Source organism: Lepisma saccharinum, chromosome 13, assembly GCF_977018435.1.
Source record: "Lepisma saccharinum chromosome 13, izLepSacc3.1, whole genome shotgun sequence".
Classification (NCBI taxonomy): Eukaryota; Metazoa; Arthropoda; class Insecta; order Zygentoma; family Lepismatidae; genus Lepisma; species Lepisma saccharinum.
Window position 1 is genome coordinate 15,356,483 of NC_139241.1, and position 16,692 is coordinate 15,373,174.

The following is a 16,692-nucleotide window of genomic DNA, read 5'->3' on the forward strand; positions in this document are numbered from 1 at the left end:
TTAAAACACTTTGTTTTGATCATGCTAACTCTATTTCCATACAATCCTCCCTGTGAAGTCATTTCCATGTTCGGCTTCGTTGTGAAATGACAAGAGCATTTGGAAATTTAGCAGCAAGCGCCCATACAGATCCTCCTGCCTGCAAATCACAGAAGGTGAGAGATTATCAAGCTGAGCAAGAGCACACATTTCCACCTACAGTTTTCGTTGTGTTTGCTAATCGGGCTCAGTTTGTACCAAGCCTTTATAAAAAATAATATTAGACTCGTTTGTTGTTCCCCTCCACGGAAATCTTTAGTAAAAGGCGAAAGATTTTTGCGTATGAAGGGAAACCAGAGTTGTTTCCAGGCCACCAATTTTTCCTAGCCTATGTTGCAGTTCTATTCACTGCTCATGTGTACGTGTAGGTTCCGTAGGAAATTGCTGTTTTACTTGTTGAAACATAAAACCTCGTTTTGTGTGATTTTCGTTTCTTAAAACGAGAGAATAAGGATATAAATCCGTGCCGATTTCTAATTTGCGTCATGTGCAAGGACCAACGTACACAAATGATAAACCGACAGCAAATTCTGCCATCTCTCGGCCACCATTCCAACTAGTGGGAACTTGTACTTTGGCAACAAATTCCATTTCACGAAGAATTTTCAGTGTACCTGTTCTCATATACAAGACGATTACACTTTCGGGTTTCTCCCACAGGCATGCTTAATAATGTTTCGTAAAGAAACCAAACCGAAGCAAGAAAGAAAATTACCGCAGTTATTTCGGTTGTGACGGGTCACTTTCATGTCATGCGATTCTTGCACGTATATATGTAGTGATGGAATCTCGAAATTTAGTATAGATTGGGCAATAACCATGAATATAAAACAAGATATTTCCGTGGAAATTACTTAACGTAATAATTCTCGGCATCAAAGCAAGTTACATTTCGACAATTGTAAATTAGAGAGAAAGAAATAAGTAAAAGGAATTTTGTGTTCCAAAATTTCCTATCATACGCTAACGACTTCTTTTTCACAATATTACTTCCATAGAGGGTTGGCAAATTTGTGTTCTTTTGTTTGTTTTAACATGCTTTTAATGTTGATTTGTCGAAAAGGATATATTTTTTTTAAAAAAATAAAACTTTTAAACAAAATGCCAAGATGACATTTTTTTAAGAATAATGAAAAATAATGTATTTGTAGAACATCCAAGGATTGATTGTGTTCATATTACAAGCAAACGCTTGACTAACTTCTTAAAATACACATTTATGTTAGTCTTAAATCTCGCCTGTACGCTGTTCGAGAAGCTCCAACTAATCCAAAGTTTCCAGGCCCCACTGAGTCCAAGTGGTAACTTCTGATTAATTATCATCGTGAATGGATCAAAATCTTAAACATCTGCATAAATCATACCCATGAATTTTAAACGTGGCCCACGGTATTCATCACCATATGTGTGTTATTTGATGTACATTTTGAACCACTGAGCAGATTCTAATGCACAATAAAGAGAATGATACTCATTTAAGGAAAACGCGTAGTTACAAAACACACAAATAATCACAAACTATCAAACGTCAAGTATCAAAATGTGTTTTAAACAAATCTTAAAAGAAACATGTTTCAAACGCTTTGTTTAAACATTTGAAATAAACAAAGAAATATGTTTTAAACGGAGAAAACATATTGTTTAAAACACTTTGTTTTGATCATGCTAACTCTATTTCCATACAATCCTCCCTGTGAAGTCATTTCCATGTTCGGCTTCGTTGTGAAATGACAAGAGCATTTGGAAAATTAGCAGCAAGCGCCCATACAGATCCTCCTGCATGCAAATTTCAGAAGGTGAGAGATTATCAAGCTGAGCACACATTTCCACCTACAGTTTTCGTTGTGTTTGCTAATCGGGCTCAGTTTGTACCAAGCCTTTATAAAAAATAATATTAGACTCGTTTGTTGTTCCCCTCCACGGAAATCTTTAGTAAAAGGCGAAAGATTTTTGCTTATGAACGGAAACCAGAGTTGTTTCCAGGCCACCAATTTTTCCTAGCCTATGTTGCAGTTCTATTCACTGCTCATGGGAACGTGTAGGTTCCGTAGGAAATTGCTGTTTTACTTGTTGAAACATAAAACCTCGTTTTGTGTGATTTTCGTTTCTTAAAACGAGAGAATAAGGATATAAATCCGTGCCGATTTCTAATTTGCGTCATGTGCACGGACCAACGTACACAAATGATAAACCGACAGCAAATTCTGCCATCTCTCGGCCACCATTTCAACTAGTGGGAACTTGTACTTTGGCAACAAATTCCATTTCACAAAGAATTTTCAGTTTACCTGTTCTCATATACAAGACTATTACACTTTCGGGTTTCTCCCACAAGCATGCTTAATAATGTTTCGTAAAGAAACCAAACCGAAGCAAGAAAGAAAATTACCGCAGTTATTTCGGTTGTGACGGGTCACTTTCATGTCATGCGATTCTTGCACGTATATATGTAGTGATGGAATCTCGAAATTTAGTATAGATTGGGCAATAGCCATGAATATAAAACAAGATAGTTCCGTGGAAATTACTTAACGTAATAATTCTCGGCATCAAAGCAAGTTACGTTTCGACAATTGTAAATTAGAGAGAAAGAAATAAGTGTTTGTCTTGTGTAGTAGTTCCTCCATTCATATTGGGGGTTAGGCGTAGAGCTGACAACTCTGCACTGTAAAAAGACATGTCAAGAAACAGAAATATAAGGCCATGGATGTTCCCAAGGTAAAATATTCCGGAGGTAAAATAGTCCCCCGTTCGGATATCCGGGTGGGGACTACTTTGGGAGGTCCCTGGACTAAGGATAAAATCTACGTTAGGAATAAGGATATTAAATTAGGCACCTGGAATGTTCTGAGCCTTTACCGGCCTGGGGCATTTCAGTGTACAGTTAATGAGATAGTGAAGTATAAATTAGATGTAGTAGCTGTCCAGGAAGTTAGGTGGCCAGGAGAAGGGAATTGTAAAACTAAAAATTATACCTTTTTCTATGGTGGTACTGAAAATCATAATTTTGGAACAGGCTTTTTCATAAATAATAGAATTATCTCGGCTCTTAAAACAGTAGAATTTATTAATGATAGGATATCATATGCAGTTTTACAGGGTAGGTGGTGTAAAATTATTTTAATAAACATACATGCACCAACGGAAGATAAAGATGATAGTACTAAAGATGATTTTTATGCAGAGTTAGAACAGATCTTTGATAAATTTTCCCAGTATGATATGAAAATTCTGTTAGGTGACTGTAATGCACAGATTGGCAAAGAAGAGACATTTAAACCCACGATTGGTAAAGAAAGTCTTCATGAATTAAGTAATGATAATGGTATAAGATTGATTACTTTTGCAACCTCAAAGAATTTAATTGTGAAAAGTACCACTTTTAAACATAAAAATATCCATAAATATACCTGGTCTTCTCCAGATGGTAAAACTCATAATCAGATAGATCATATTCTCATTGATAAGAGAAGGCATACTAGTATAATTGACGTTCGTACACATAGAGGTGCTGACTGTGCCAGTGACCATTATTTAGTAATTGCTAAATTAAGACAAAGACTCTCAGTGATAAATCATAAGCAACAAAATCTAAAAGTTATAAAATTTGATACAGGAAAGTTTGCTGATGAAAGAATTAAGAAAGATTACCAAATTAAACTGTCAAATAGATTTGATGTTTTGCAGGATTTAAATGATGATGAAAATATAAATGAAACAGACGTAAATAAGAATTGGGAGCACATACGTAATGCAATAGAATCAGCATCTAAAGAAAGTATAGGATACCATAAACCAAGAAAAAGTAAACCATGGTTTGATAATGAATGTCATAATCTAATAGAAATAAGAAATCAGGCTAGACTTAGGTGGTTAAATAACTCTGATGATACAAATCTAAACAATTATAATAGAATAAAGCGAGAAGTTAACCGCACCTTCAGAAGTAAAAAAAAGAGATTACTTGAAAAGTAAAATTAACGAAATTGAAACAAACAGCAAAAATAAAAATATCAGAGATTTATATAAAGGTGTAAATGAATTTAGAAAGGGGTGGCAACCTAAAGTAAACTTGATAAAAGATAAAGACGGTGATTTTCTAGCTGACCCAAGCGATATTCTAAATAGATGGAAGAACTACTTTAATGACCTTTTAAATGTCCATGTAGGAGATAAATCAGAAGTAAATGAAGTATACACAGCAGAACCTTTAGTTCCAGAACCTAACTTGACTGAAGTTAAAGATGCTATTAAAAGGCTAAAGAATAACAAAGCACCTGGCATTGATTTAATACCAGCTGAGTTAATTAAATATGGTGGAAATTCATTAATATGTCAAATTCATAAATTAATTTGCTTAATATGGAATAAAGAAGAAATCCCTCAACAGTGGAAAGAATCCATAATTGTTCCTGTGTTTAAAAAAGGTGATAAAATGAACTGCAGTAATTACCGTGGAATTTCTCTACTCTCAACAACATACAAAATATTGTCTAACATTCTTTTAACAAGACTAACCCCATATGCTAATGAAATTATAGGTGATTATCAATGTGGATTTAAACGTAACAGATCAACTACAGATCAAATTTTTCACATCAGACAGACACTTGAAAAAAAGTGGGAATATAATCAAAATGTCCATCAGCTATTCATTGATTTCAAAAAAGCATATGATTCGGTCAAAAGAGATAAATTATATAATATATTAGTAGAGTTTGGAATACCTAAGAAGCTTGTTAGTATGATAAAAATATGCACCAGTGAAACAGAAAGTAAAATTCGTGTGGGTAATAATATGTCTGACAAATTTACAATTCATGATGGGTTAAAACAAGGAGATGCATTATCTCCATTGCTCTTTAATTTTGCCTTAGAATATGCTGTAAGGAAGGTAAGAGAAACTAAAGAAGGACTAAAATTAAATGGTGTGACTCAGTTGTTAGCATATGCAGATGATGTAGACTTACTGGGGGATGATGTGAATACAATTAAGAATAATGCTAAAATATTTTTCAAAACTGCTAAAGAGATAGGTTTGGAAGTTAACAAAGAGAAAACTAAATATATGCTTACAGGCCGAAACCAAGTGTTAGGTAATAATCAAAATCTAATTATTGATAACAACTCGTTTGAACCAGTTTCCAAATTCAAATACTTAGGAGTAATATTAACAAATGAAAATTATATTAAAGAGGAAATAAAAAGTAGGCTCAATTCAGGAAATGCATGTTACTTCTCACTTCATAAACTTTTGTCTTCTCGTTTAATATCTAAGAAACTAAAAGTTAAAATATACAAAACAGTAATTTTGCCTGTAGTATTATATGGGTGTGAAACTTGGTCCCTTACATTGAAAGAGGAACATAAATTGAGAGTATTTGAAAATAAGATCCTTAGGAAAATCTTTGGACCTAAAAGGGATGAGGAGACAGGTGAGTGGAGAAGGTTACATAATTTAGAACTACATAATTTGTATTCGTGTCCAGATATTATTAGAATAATTAAATCAAGAAGACTTAGGTGGGCAGGCCATGTGGCACGAATGGGAGAGGAAAGAGGAGTTTACAGAATTCTTGTTGGGAAACCAGATGGTAAGAGACCTGTAGGAAGGCCAAGACGAAGATGGAGGGACAACGTTGAGATGGACCTAAAGGAAATCGGTAGGGATGGGAAAGAGTATATAGATCTTGCTCAAGATAGGGACAGATGGAAGGCCTATGTTGCTGCAGCCATGAACCTTCGGGTTTAAGAAGGCTAGAGAGTTAGTTAGTTAGTTAGAAAGAAATAAGTAAAAGGAATTTTGTGTTCCAAAATTTCCTTTCATACGCTAACGACTTCTTTTTCACAATGTTACTTCCATACAGGGTTGGCAAATTTGTGTTCTTTTGTTTGTTTTAACATGCTTTTAATGTTGATTTGTCGAAAAGGATATAATTTTTTTTAAAAAAATTAAACTTTTAAACAAAATGCCAAGATGACATTTTTTTAAGAATAGTGAAAAATAATGTATTTGTAGAACATCCAAGGATTGATTGTGTTCATATTACAAGCAAACGCTTGACTAACTTCTTAAAATACACATTTATATTAGTCTTAAATCTCGCCTGTACGCTGTTCGAGAAGCTCCAACTAATCCAAAGTTTCCAGGCCCCACTGAGTCCAAGTGGTAGCTTCTGATTAATTATCATCGTGAATGGATCTAAATCTTAAACATCTGCATAAATCATAGCCATGAATTTTAAACGTGGCCCACGGTATTCATCACCATATGTGTGTTATTTGATGTACATTTTGAACCACTGAGCAGATTCTAATGCAAAATAAAGAGAATGATACTCATTTAAAGAAAACGCGTAGTTACAAAACACACAAATAATCACAAACTATCAAACGTCAAGTATCAAAATGTGTTTTAAACAAATCTTAAAAGAAACATGTTTCAAACGCTTTGTTTAAACATTTGAAATAAACAAAGAAATATGTTTTAAACGGAGAAAACATATTGTTTAAAACACTTTGTTTTGATCATGCTAACTCTATTTCCATACAATCCTCCCTGTGAAGTCATTTCCATGTTCGGCTTCGTTGTGAAATGACAAGAGCATTTGGAAAATTAGCAGCAAGCGCCCATACAGATCCTCCTGCATGCAAATTTCAGAAGGTGAGAGATTATCAAGCTGAGCAAGAGCACACATTTCCACCTACAGTTTTCGTTGTGTTTGCTAATCGGGCTCAGTTTGTACCAAGCCTTTATAAAAAATAATATTAGACTCGTTTGTTGTTCCCCTCCACGGAAATCTTTAGTAAAAGGCGATAGATTTTTGCTTATGAACGGAAACCAGAGTTGTTTCCAGGCCACCAATTTTTCCTAGCCTATGTTGCAGTTCTATTCACTGCTCATGGGAACGTGTAGGTTCCGTAGGAAATTGCTGTTTTACTTGTTGAAACATAAAACCTCGTTTTGTGTGATTTTCGTTTCTTAAAACGAGAGAATAAGGATATAAATCCGTGCCGATTTCTAATTTGCGTCATGTGCAGGGACCAACGTACACAAATGATAAACCGACAGCAAATTCTGCCATCTCTCGGCCACCATTTCAACTAGTGGGAACTTGTACTTTGGCAACAAATTCCATTTCACGAAGAATTTTCAGTTTACCTGTTCTCATATACAAGACTATTACACTTTCGGGTTTCTCCCACAGGCATGCTTAATAATGTTTCGTAAAGAAACCAAACCGAAGCAAGAAAGAAAATTACCGCAGTTATTTCGGTTGTGACGGGTCACTTTCATGTCATGCGATTCTTGCACGTATATATGTAGTGATGGAATCTCGAAATTTAGTATAGATTGGGCAATAGCCATGAATATAAAACAAGATATTTCCGTGGAAATTACTTAACGTAATAATTCTCGGCATCAAAGCAAGTTACATTTCGACAATTGTAAATTAGAGAGAAAGAAATAAGTAAAAGGAATTTTGTGTTCCAAAATTTCCTATCATACGCTAACGACTTCTTTTTCACAATATTACTTCCATAGAGGGTTGGCAAATTTGTGTTCTTTTGTTTGTTTTAACATGCTTTTAATGTTGATTTGTCGAAAAGGATATATTTTTTTTAAAAAAATAAAACTTTTAAACAAAATGCCAAGATGACATTTTTTAAGAATAATGAAAAATAATGTATTTGTAGAACATCCAAGGATTGATTGTGTTCATATTACAAGCAAACGCTTGACTAACTTCTTAAAATACACATTTATGTTAGTCTTAAATCTCGCCTGTACGCTGTTCGAGAAGCTCCAACTAATCCAAAGTTTCCAGGCCCCACTGAGTCCAAGTGGTAACTTCTGATTAATTATCATCGTGAATGGATCAAAATCTTAAACATCTGCATAAATCATAGCCATGAATTTTAAACGTGGCCCACGGTATTCATCACCATATGTGTGTTATTTGATGTACATTTTGAACCACTGAGCAGATTCTAATGCACAATAAAGAGAATGATACACATTTAAAGAAAACGCGTAGTTACAAAACACACAAATAATCACAAACTATCAAACGTCAAGTATCAAAATGTGTTTTAAACAAATCTTAAAAGAAACATGTTTCAAACGCTTTGTTTAAACATTTGAAATAAACAAAGAAATATGTTTTAAACGGAGAAAACATATTGTTTAAAACACTTTGTTTTGATCATGCTAACTCTATTTCCATACAATCCTCCCTGTGAAGTCATTTCCATGTTCGGCTTCGTTGTGAAATGACAAGAGCATTTGGAAAATTAGCAGCAAGCGCCCATACAGATCCTCCTGCATGCAAATTTCAGAAGGTGAGAGATTATCAAGCTGAGCAAGAGCACACATTTCCACCTACAGTTTTCGTTGTGTTTGCTAATCGGGCTCAGTTTGTACCAAGCCTTTATAAAAAATAATATTAGACTCGTTTGTTATTCCCCTCCACGGAAATCTTTAGTAAAAGGCGAAAGATTTTTGCTTATGAACGGAAACCAGAGTTGTTTCCAGGCCACCAATTTTTCCTAGCCTATGTTGCAGTTCAATTCACTGCTCATGGGAACGTGTAGGTTCCGTAGGAAATTGCTGTTTTACTTGTTGAAACATAAAACCTCGTTTTGTGTGATTTTCGTTTCTTAAAACGAGAGAATAAGGATATAAATCCGTGCCGATTTCTAATTTGCGTCATGTGCACGGACCAACGTACACAAATGATAAACCGACAGCAAATTCTGCCATCTCTCGGCCACCATTTCAACTAGTGGGAACTTGTACTTTGGCAACAAATTCCATTTCACAAAGAATTTTCAGTTTACCTGTTCTCATATACAAGACTATTACACTTTCGGGTTTCTCCCACAAGCATGCTTAATAATGTTTCGTAAAGAAACCAAACCGAAGCAAGAAAGAAAATTACCGCAGTTATTTCGGTTGTGACGGGTCACTTTCATGTCATGCGATTCTTGCACGTATATATGTAGTGATGGAATCTCGAAATTTACTATAGATTGGGCAATAGCCATGAATATAAAACAAGATAGTTCCGTGGAAATTACTTAACGTAATAATTCTCGGCATCAAAGCAAGTTACGTTTCGACAATTGTAAATTAGAGAGAAAGAAATAAGTAAAAGGAATTTTGTGTTCCAAAATTTCCTTTCATACGCTAACGACTTCTTTTTCACAATGTTACTTCCATACAGGGTTGGCAAATTTGTGCTCTTTTGTTTGTTTTAACATGCTTTTAATGTTGATTTGTCGAAAAGGATATAATTTTTTTTAAAAAAATTAAATTTTTAAACAAAATGCCAAGATGACATTTTTTTAAGAATAATGAAAAATAATGTATTTGTAGAACATCCAAGGATTGATTGTGTTCATATTACAAGCAAACGCTTGACTAACTTCTTAAAATACACATTTATGTTAGTCTTAAATCTCGCCTGTAGGCTGTTCGAGAAGCTCCAACTAATCCAAAGTTTCCAGGCCCCACTGAGTCCAAGTGGTAGCTTCTGATTAATTATCATCGTGAATGGATCTAAATCTTAAACATCTGCATAAATCATAGCCATGAATTTTAAACGTGGCCCACGGTATTCATCACCATATGTGTGTTATTTGATGTACATTTTGAACCACTGAGCAGATTCTAATGCAAAATAAAGAGAATGATACTCATTTAAAGAAAACGCGTAGTTACAAAACACACAAATAATCACAAACTATCAAACGTCAAGTATCAAAATGTGTTTTAAACAAATCTTAAAAGAAACATGTTTCAAACGCTTTGTTTAAACATTTGAAATAAACAAAGAAATATGTTTTAAACGGAGAAAACATATTGTTTAAAACACTTTGTTTTGATCATGCTAACTCTATTTCCATACAATCCTCCCTGTGAAGTCATTTCCATGTTCGGCTTCGTTGTGAAATGACAAGAGCATTTGGAAAATTAGCAGCAAGCGCCCATACAGATCCTCCTGCATGCAAATTTCAGAAGGTGAGAGATTATCAAGCTGAGCAAGAGCACACATTTCCACCTACAGTTTTCGTTGTGTTTGCTAATCGGGCTCAGTTTGTACCAAGCCTTTATAAAAAATAATATTAGACTCGTTTGTTGTTCCCCTCCACGGAAATCTTTAGTAAAAGGCGATAGATTTTTGCTTATGAACGGAAACCAGAGTTGTTTCCAGGCCACCAATTTTTCCTAGCCTATGTTGCAGTTCTATTCACTGCTCATGGGAACGTGTAGGTTCCGTAGGAAATTGCTGTTTTACTTGTTGAAACATAAAACCTCGTTTTGTGTGATTTTCGTTTCTTAAAACAAGAGAATAAGGATATAAATCCGTGCCGATTTCTAATTTGCGTCATGTGCACGGACCAACGTACACAAATGATAAACCGACAGCAAATTCTGCCATCTCTCGGCCACCATTTCAACTAGTGGGAACTTGTACTTTGGCAACAAATTCCATTTCACGAAGAATTTTCAGTTTACCTGTTCTCATATACAAGACTATTACACTTTCGGGTTTCTCCCACAGGCATGCTTAATAATGTTTCGTAAAGAAACCAAACCGAAGCAAGAAAGAAAATTACCGCAGTTATTTCGGTTGTGACGGGTCACTTTCATGTCATGCGATTCTTGCACGTATATATGTAGTGATGGAATCTCGAAATTTAGTATAGATTGGGCAATAGCCATGAATATAAAACAAGATATTTCCGTGGAAATTACTTAACGTAATAATTCTCGGCATCAAAGCAAGTTACATTTCGACAATTGTAAATTAGAGAGAAAGAAATAAGTAAAAGGAATTTTGTGTTCCAAAATTTCCTATCATACGCTAACGACTTCTTTTTCACAATATTACTTCCATAGAGGGTTGGCAAATTTTTGTTCTTTTGTTTGTTTTAACATGCTTTTAATGTTGATTTGTCGAAAAGGATATATTTTTTTTAAAAAAATAAAACTTTTAAACAAAATGCCAAGATGACATTTTTTTAAGAATAATGAAAAATAATGTATTTGTAGAACATCCAAGGATTGATTGTGTTCATATTACAAGCAAACGCTTGACTAACTTCTTAAAATACACATTTATGTTAGTCTTAAATCTCGCCTGTACGCTGTTCGAGAAGCTCCAACTAATCCAAAGTTTCCAGGCCCCACTGAGTCCAAGTGGTAACTTCTGATTAATTATCATCGTGAATGGATCTAAATCTTAAACATCTGCATAAATCATAGCCATGAATTTTAAACGTGGCCCACGGTATTCATCACCATATGTGTGTTATTTGATGTACATTTTGAACCACTGAGCAGATTCTAATGCACAATAAAGAGAATGATACTCATTTAAAGAAAACGCGTAGTTACAAAACACACAAATAATCACAAACTATCAAACGTCAAGTATCAAAATGTGTTTTAAACAAATCTTAAAAGAAACATGTTTCAAACGCTTTGTTTAAACATTTGAAATAAACAAAGAAATATGTTTTAAACGGAGAAAACATATTGTTTAAAACACTTTGTTTTGATCATGCTAACTCTATTTCCATACAATCCTCCCTGTGAAGTCATTTCCATGTTCGGCTTCGTTGTGAAATGACAAGAGCATTTGGAAAATTAGCAGCAAGCGCCCATACAGATCCTCCTGCCTGCAAATTTCAGAAGGTGAGAGATTATCAAGCTGAGCAAGAGCACACATTTCCACCTACAGTTTTCGTTGTGTTTGCTAATCGGGCTCAGTTTGTACCAAGCCTTTATAAAAAATAATATTAGACTCGTTTGTTGTTCCCCTCCACGTAAATCTTTAGTAAAATGCGAAAGATTTTTGCGTATGAACGGAAACCAGAGTTGTTTCCAGGCCACCAATTTTTCCTAGCCTATGTTGCAGTTCTATTCACTGCTCATGGGAACGTGTAGGTTCCGTAGGAAATTGCTGTTTTACTTGTTGAAACATAAAACCTCGTTTTGTGTGATTTTCGTTTCTTAAAACGAGAGAATAAGGATATAAATCCGTGCCGATTTCTAATTTGCGTCATGTGCACGGACCAAGGTACACAAATGATAAACCGACAGCAAATTCTGCCATCTCTCGGCCACCATTTCAACTAGTGGGAACTTGTACTTTGGCAACAAATTCCATTTCACAAAGATTTTTTAGTTTACCTGTTCTCATATACAAGACTATTACACTTTCGGGTTTCTCCCACAGGCATGCTTAATAATGTTTCGTAAAGAAACCAAACCGAAGCAAGAAAGAAAATTACCGCAGTTATTTCGGTTGTGACGGGTCACTTTCATGTCATGCGATTCTTGCACGTATATATGTAGTGATGGAATCTCGAAATTTAGTATAGATTGGGCAATAGCCATGAATATAAAACAAGATAGTTCCGTGGAAATTACTTAACGTAATAATTCTCGGCATCAAAGCAAGTTACGTTTCGACAATTGTAAATTAGAGAGAAAGAAATAAGTAAAAGGAATTTTGTGTTCCAAAATTTCCTTTCATACGCTAACGACTTCTTTTTCACAATGTTACTTCCATACAGGGTTGGCAAATTTGTGTTCTTTTGTTTGTTTTAACATGCTTTTAATGTTGATTTGTCGAAAAGGATATAATTTTTTTTTAAAAAATAAAACTTTTAAACAAAATGCCAAGATGACATTTTTTTAAGAATAATGAAAAATAATGTATTTGTTGAACATCCAAGGATTGATTGTGTTCATATTACAAGCAAACGCTTGACTAACTTCTTAAAATACACATTTATATTAGTCTTAAATCTCGCCTGTACGCTGTTCGAGAAGCTCCAACTAATCCAAAGTTTCCAGGCCCCACTGAGTCCAAGTGGTAGCTTCTGATTAATTATCATCGTGAATGGATCTAAATCTTAAACATCTGCATAAATCATAGCCATGAATTTTAAACGTGGCCCACGGTAATCATCACCATATGTGTGTTATTTGATGTACATTTTGAACCACTGAGCAGATTCTAATGCACAATAAAGAGAATGATACTCATTTAAAGAAAACGCGTAGTTACAAAACACACAAATAATCACAAACTATCAAACGTCAAGTATCAAAATGTGTTTTAAACAAATCTGAAAAGAAACATGTTTCAAACGTTTTTTAAACATTTGAAAGAACCAAAAAAATATGTTTTAAACGGAGAAAAAATATTGTTTAAAACACATTGTTTTGATCATGCTAACTCTATTTCCATACAATCCTCCCTGTGAAGTCATTTCCATGTTCGGCTTCGTTGTGAAATGACAAGAGCATTTGGAAAATTAGCAGCAAGCGCCCATACAGATCCTCCTGCCTGCAAATCACAGAAGGTGAGAGATTATCAAGCTGAGCAAGAGCACACATTTCCACCTACAGTTTTCGTTGTGTTTGCTAATCGGGCTCAGTTTGTACCAAGCCTTTATAAAAAATAATATTAGACTCGTTTGTTGTTCCCCTCCACGGAAATCTTTAGTAAAAGGCGAAAGATTTTTGCGTATGAAGGGAAACCAGAGTTGTTTCCAGGCCACCAATTTTTCCTAGCCTATGTTGCAGTTCTATTCACTGCTCATGTGTACGTGTAGGTTCCGTAGGAAATTGCTGTTTTACTTGTTGAAACATAAAACCTCGTTTTGTGTGATTTTCGTTTCTTAAAACGAGAGTATAAGGATATAAATCCGTGCCGATTTCTAATTTGCGTCATGTGCAAGGACCAACGTACACAAATGATAAACCGACAGCAAATTCTGCCATCTCTCGGCCACCATTCCAACTAGTGGGAACTTGTACTTTGGCAACAAATTCCATTTCACGAAGAATTTTCAGTGTACCTGTTCTCATATACAAGACGATTACACTTTCGGGTTTCTCCCACAGGCATGCTTAATAATGTTTCGTAAAGAAACCAAACCGAAGCAAGAAAGAAAATTACCGCAGTTATTTCGGTTGTGACGGGTCACTTTCATGTCATGCGATTCTTGCACGTATATATGTAGTGATGGAATCTCGAAATTTAGTATAGATTGGGCAATAGCCATGAATATAAAACAAGATATTTCCGTGGAAATTACTTAACGTAATAATTCTCGGCATCAAAGCAAGTTACATTTCGACAATTGTAAATTAGAGAGAAAGAAATAAGTAAAAGGAATTTTGTGTTCCAAAATTTCCTATCATACGCTAACGACTTCTTTTTCAAAATATTACTTCCATAGAGGGTTGGCAAATTTGTGTTCTTTTGTTTGTTTTAACATGCTTTTAATGTTGATTTGTCGAAAAGGATATATTTTTTTTAAAAAAATAAAACTTTTAAACAAAATGCCAAGATGACATTTTTTTAAGAATAATGAAAAAAATGTATTTGTAGAACATCCAAGGATTGATTGTGTTCATATTACAAGCAAACGCTTGACTAACTTCTTAAAATACACATTTATGTTAGTCTTAAATCTCGCCTGTACGCTGTTCGAGAAGCTCCAACTAATCCAAAGTTTCCAGGCCCCACTGAGTCCAAGTGGTAACTTCTGATTAATTATCATCGTGAATGGATCTAAATCTTAAACATCTGCATAAATCATAGCCATGAATTTTAAACGTGGCCCACGGTATTCATCACTATATGTGTGTTATTTGATGTACATTTTGAACCACTGAGCAGATTCTAATGCACAATAAAGAGAATGATACTCATTTAAAGAAAACGCGTAGTTACAAAACACACAAATAATCACAAACTATCAAACGTCAAGTATCAAAATTTGTTTTAAACAAATCTGAAAAGAAACATGTTTCAAACGCTTTGTTTAAACATTTGAAATAAACAAAGAAATATGTTTTAAACGGAGAAAACATATTGTTTAAAACACTTTGTTTTGATCATGCTAACTCTATTTCCATACAATCCTCCCTGTGAAGTCATTTCCATGTTCGGCTTCGTTGTGAAATGACAAGAGCATTTGGAAAATTAGCAGCAAGCGCCCATACAGATCCTCCTGCCTGCAAATTTCAGAAGGTGAGAGATTATCAAGCTGAGCAAGAGCACACATTTCCACCTACAGTTTTCGTTGTGTTTGCTAATCGGGCTCAGTTTGTACCAAGCCTTTATAAAAAATAATATTAGACTCGTTTGTTGTTCCCCTCCACGTAAATCTTTAGTAAAATGCGAAAGATTTTTGCGTATGAACGGAAACCAGAGTTGTTTCCAGGCCACCAATTTTTCCTAGCCTATGTTGCAGTTCTATTCACTGCTCATGGGAACGTGTAGGTTCCGTAGGAAATTGCTGTTTTACTTGTTGAAACATAAAACCTCGTTTTGTGTGATTTTCGTTTCTTAAAACGAGAGAATAAGGATATAAATCCGTGCCGATTTCTAATTTGCGTCATGTGCACGGACCAACGTACACAAATGATAAACCGACAGCAAATTCTGCCATCTCTCGGCCACCATTTCAACTAGTGGGAACTTGTACTTTGGCAACAAATTCCATTTCACAAAGATTTTTTAGTTTACCTGTTCTCATATACAAGACTATTACACTTTCGGGTTTCTCCCACAGGCATGCTTAATAATGTTTCGTAAAGAAACCAAACCGAAGCAAGAAAGAAAATTACCGCAGTTATTTCGGTTGTGACGGGTCACTTTCATGTCATGCGATTCTTGCACGTATATATGTAGTGATGGAATCTCGAAATTTAGTATAGATTGGGCAATAGCCATGAATATAAAACAAGATAGTTCCGTGGAAATTACTTAACGTAATAATTCTCGGCATCAAAGCAAGTTACGTTTCGACAATTGTAAATTAGAGAGAAAGAAATAAGTAAAAGGAATTTTGTGTTCCAAAATTTCCTTTCATACGCTAACGACTTCTTTTTCACAATGTTACTTCCATACAGGGTTGGCAAATTTGTGTTCTTTTGTTTGTTTTAACATGCTTTTAATGTTGATTTGTCGAAAAGGATTTAATTTTTTTTAAAAAAATAAAACTTTTAAACAAAATGCCAAGATGACATTTTTTTAAGAATAATGAAAAATAATGTATTTGTAGAACATCCAAGGATTGATTGTGTTCATATTACAAGCAAACGCTTGACTAACTTCTTAAAATACACATTTATATTAGTCTTAAATCTCGCCTGTACGCTGTTCGAGAAGCTCCAACTAATCCAAAGTTTCCAGGCCCCACTGAGTCCAAGTGGTAGCTTCTGATTAATTATCATCGTGAATGGATCTAAATCTTAAACATCTGCATAAATCATAGCCATGAATTTTAAACGTGGCCCACGGTAATCATCACCATATGTGTGTTATTTGATGTACATTTTGAACCACTGAGCAGATTCTAATGCACAATAAAGAGAATGATACTCATTTAAAGAAAACGCGTAGTTACAAAACACACAAATAATCACAAACTATCAAACGTCAAGTATCAAAATGTGTTTTAAACAAATCTGAAAAGAAACATGTTTCAAACGTTTTTTAAACATTTGAAAGAACCAAAGAAATATGTTTTAAACGGAGAAAAAATATTGTTTAAAACACTTTGTTTTGATCATGCTAACTCTATTTCCATACAATCCTCCCTGTGAAGTCATTTCCA

At 34.5% G+C, this 16,692-nt stretch overlaps 8 non-coding genes across 8 annotated transcripts; all 8 read right to left on the reverse strand.

Annotated features, from left to right (window-relative positions):
• Window positions 1–223: 223 nt before the first annotated feature.
• Window positions 224–341, reverse strand: LOC145997525 (U5 spliceosomal RNA). Its single transcript, XR_014442928.1, has one exon. It is a non-coding gene; the product is annotated as a U5 spliceosomal RNA (small nuclear RNA).
• Window positions 342–1,897: 1,556 nt separating this feature from the next.
• LOC145997768 (U5 spliceosomal RNA) lies at window positions 1,898–2,015 on the reverse strand. Its single transcript, XR_014443161.1, has one exon. It is a non-coding gene; the product is annotated as a U5 spliceosomal RNA (small nuclear RNA).
• Window positions 2,016–6,771: 4,756 nt separating this feature from the next.
• LOC145997840 (U5 spliceosomal RNA) lies at window positions 6,772–6,889 on the reverse strand. The gene has a single exon (XR_014443229.1). It is a non-coding gene; the product is annotated as a U5 spliceosomal RNA (small nuclear RNA).
• Window positions 6,890–8,450: 1,561 nt separating this feature from the next.
• On the reverse strand, window positions 8,451–8,568 carry LOC145997811 (U5 spliceosomal RNA). Its single transcript, XR_014443201.1, has one exon. It is a non-coding gene; the product is annotated as a U5 spliceosomal RNA (small nuclear RNA).
• A 1,563-nt stretch (window positions 8,569–10,131) lies between these two features.
• LOC145997841 (U5 spliceosomal RNA) lies at window positions 10,132–10,249 on the reverse strand. The gene has a single exon (XR_014443230.1). It is a non-coding gene; the product is annotated as a U5 spliceosomal RNA (small nuclear RNA).
• A 1,562-nt stretch (window positions 10,250–11,811) lies between these two features.
• On the reverse strand, window positions 11,812–11,929 carry LOC145997843 (U5 spliceosomal RNA). Its single transcript, XR_014443232.1, has one exon. It is a non-coding gene; the product is annotated as a U5 spliceosomal RNA (small nuclear RNA).
• A 1,561-nt stretch (window positions 11,930–13,490) lies between these two features.
• Window positions 13,491–13,608, reverse strand: LOC145997526 (U5 spliceosomal RNA). Its single transcript, XR_014442929.1, has one exon. It is a non-coding gene; the product is annotated as a U5 spliceosomal RNA (small nuclear RNA).
• A 1,561-nt stretch (window positions 13,609–15,169) lies between these two features.
• LOC145997845 (U5 spliceosomal RNA) lies at window positions 15,170–15,287 on the reverse strand. The gene has a single exon (XR_014443234.1). It is a non-coding gene; the product is annotated as a U5 spliceosomal RNA (small nuclear RNA).
• Window positions 15,288–16,692: the final 1,405 nt, after the last annotated feature.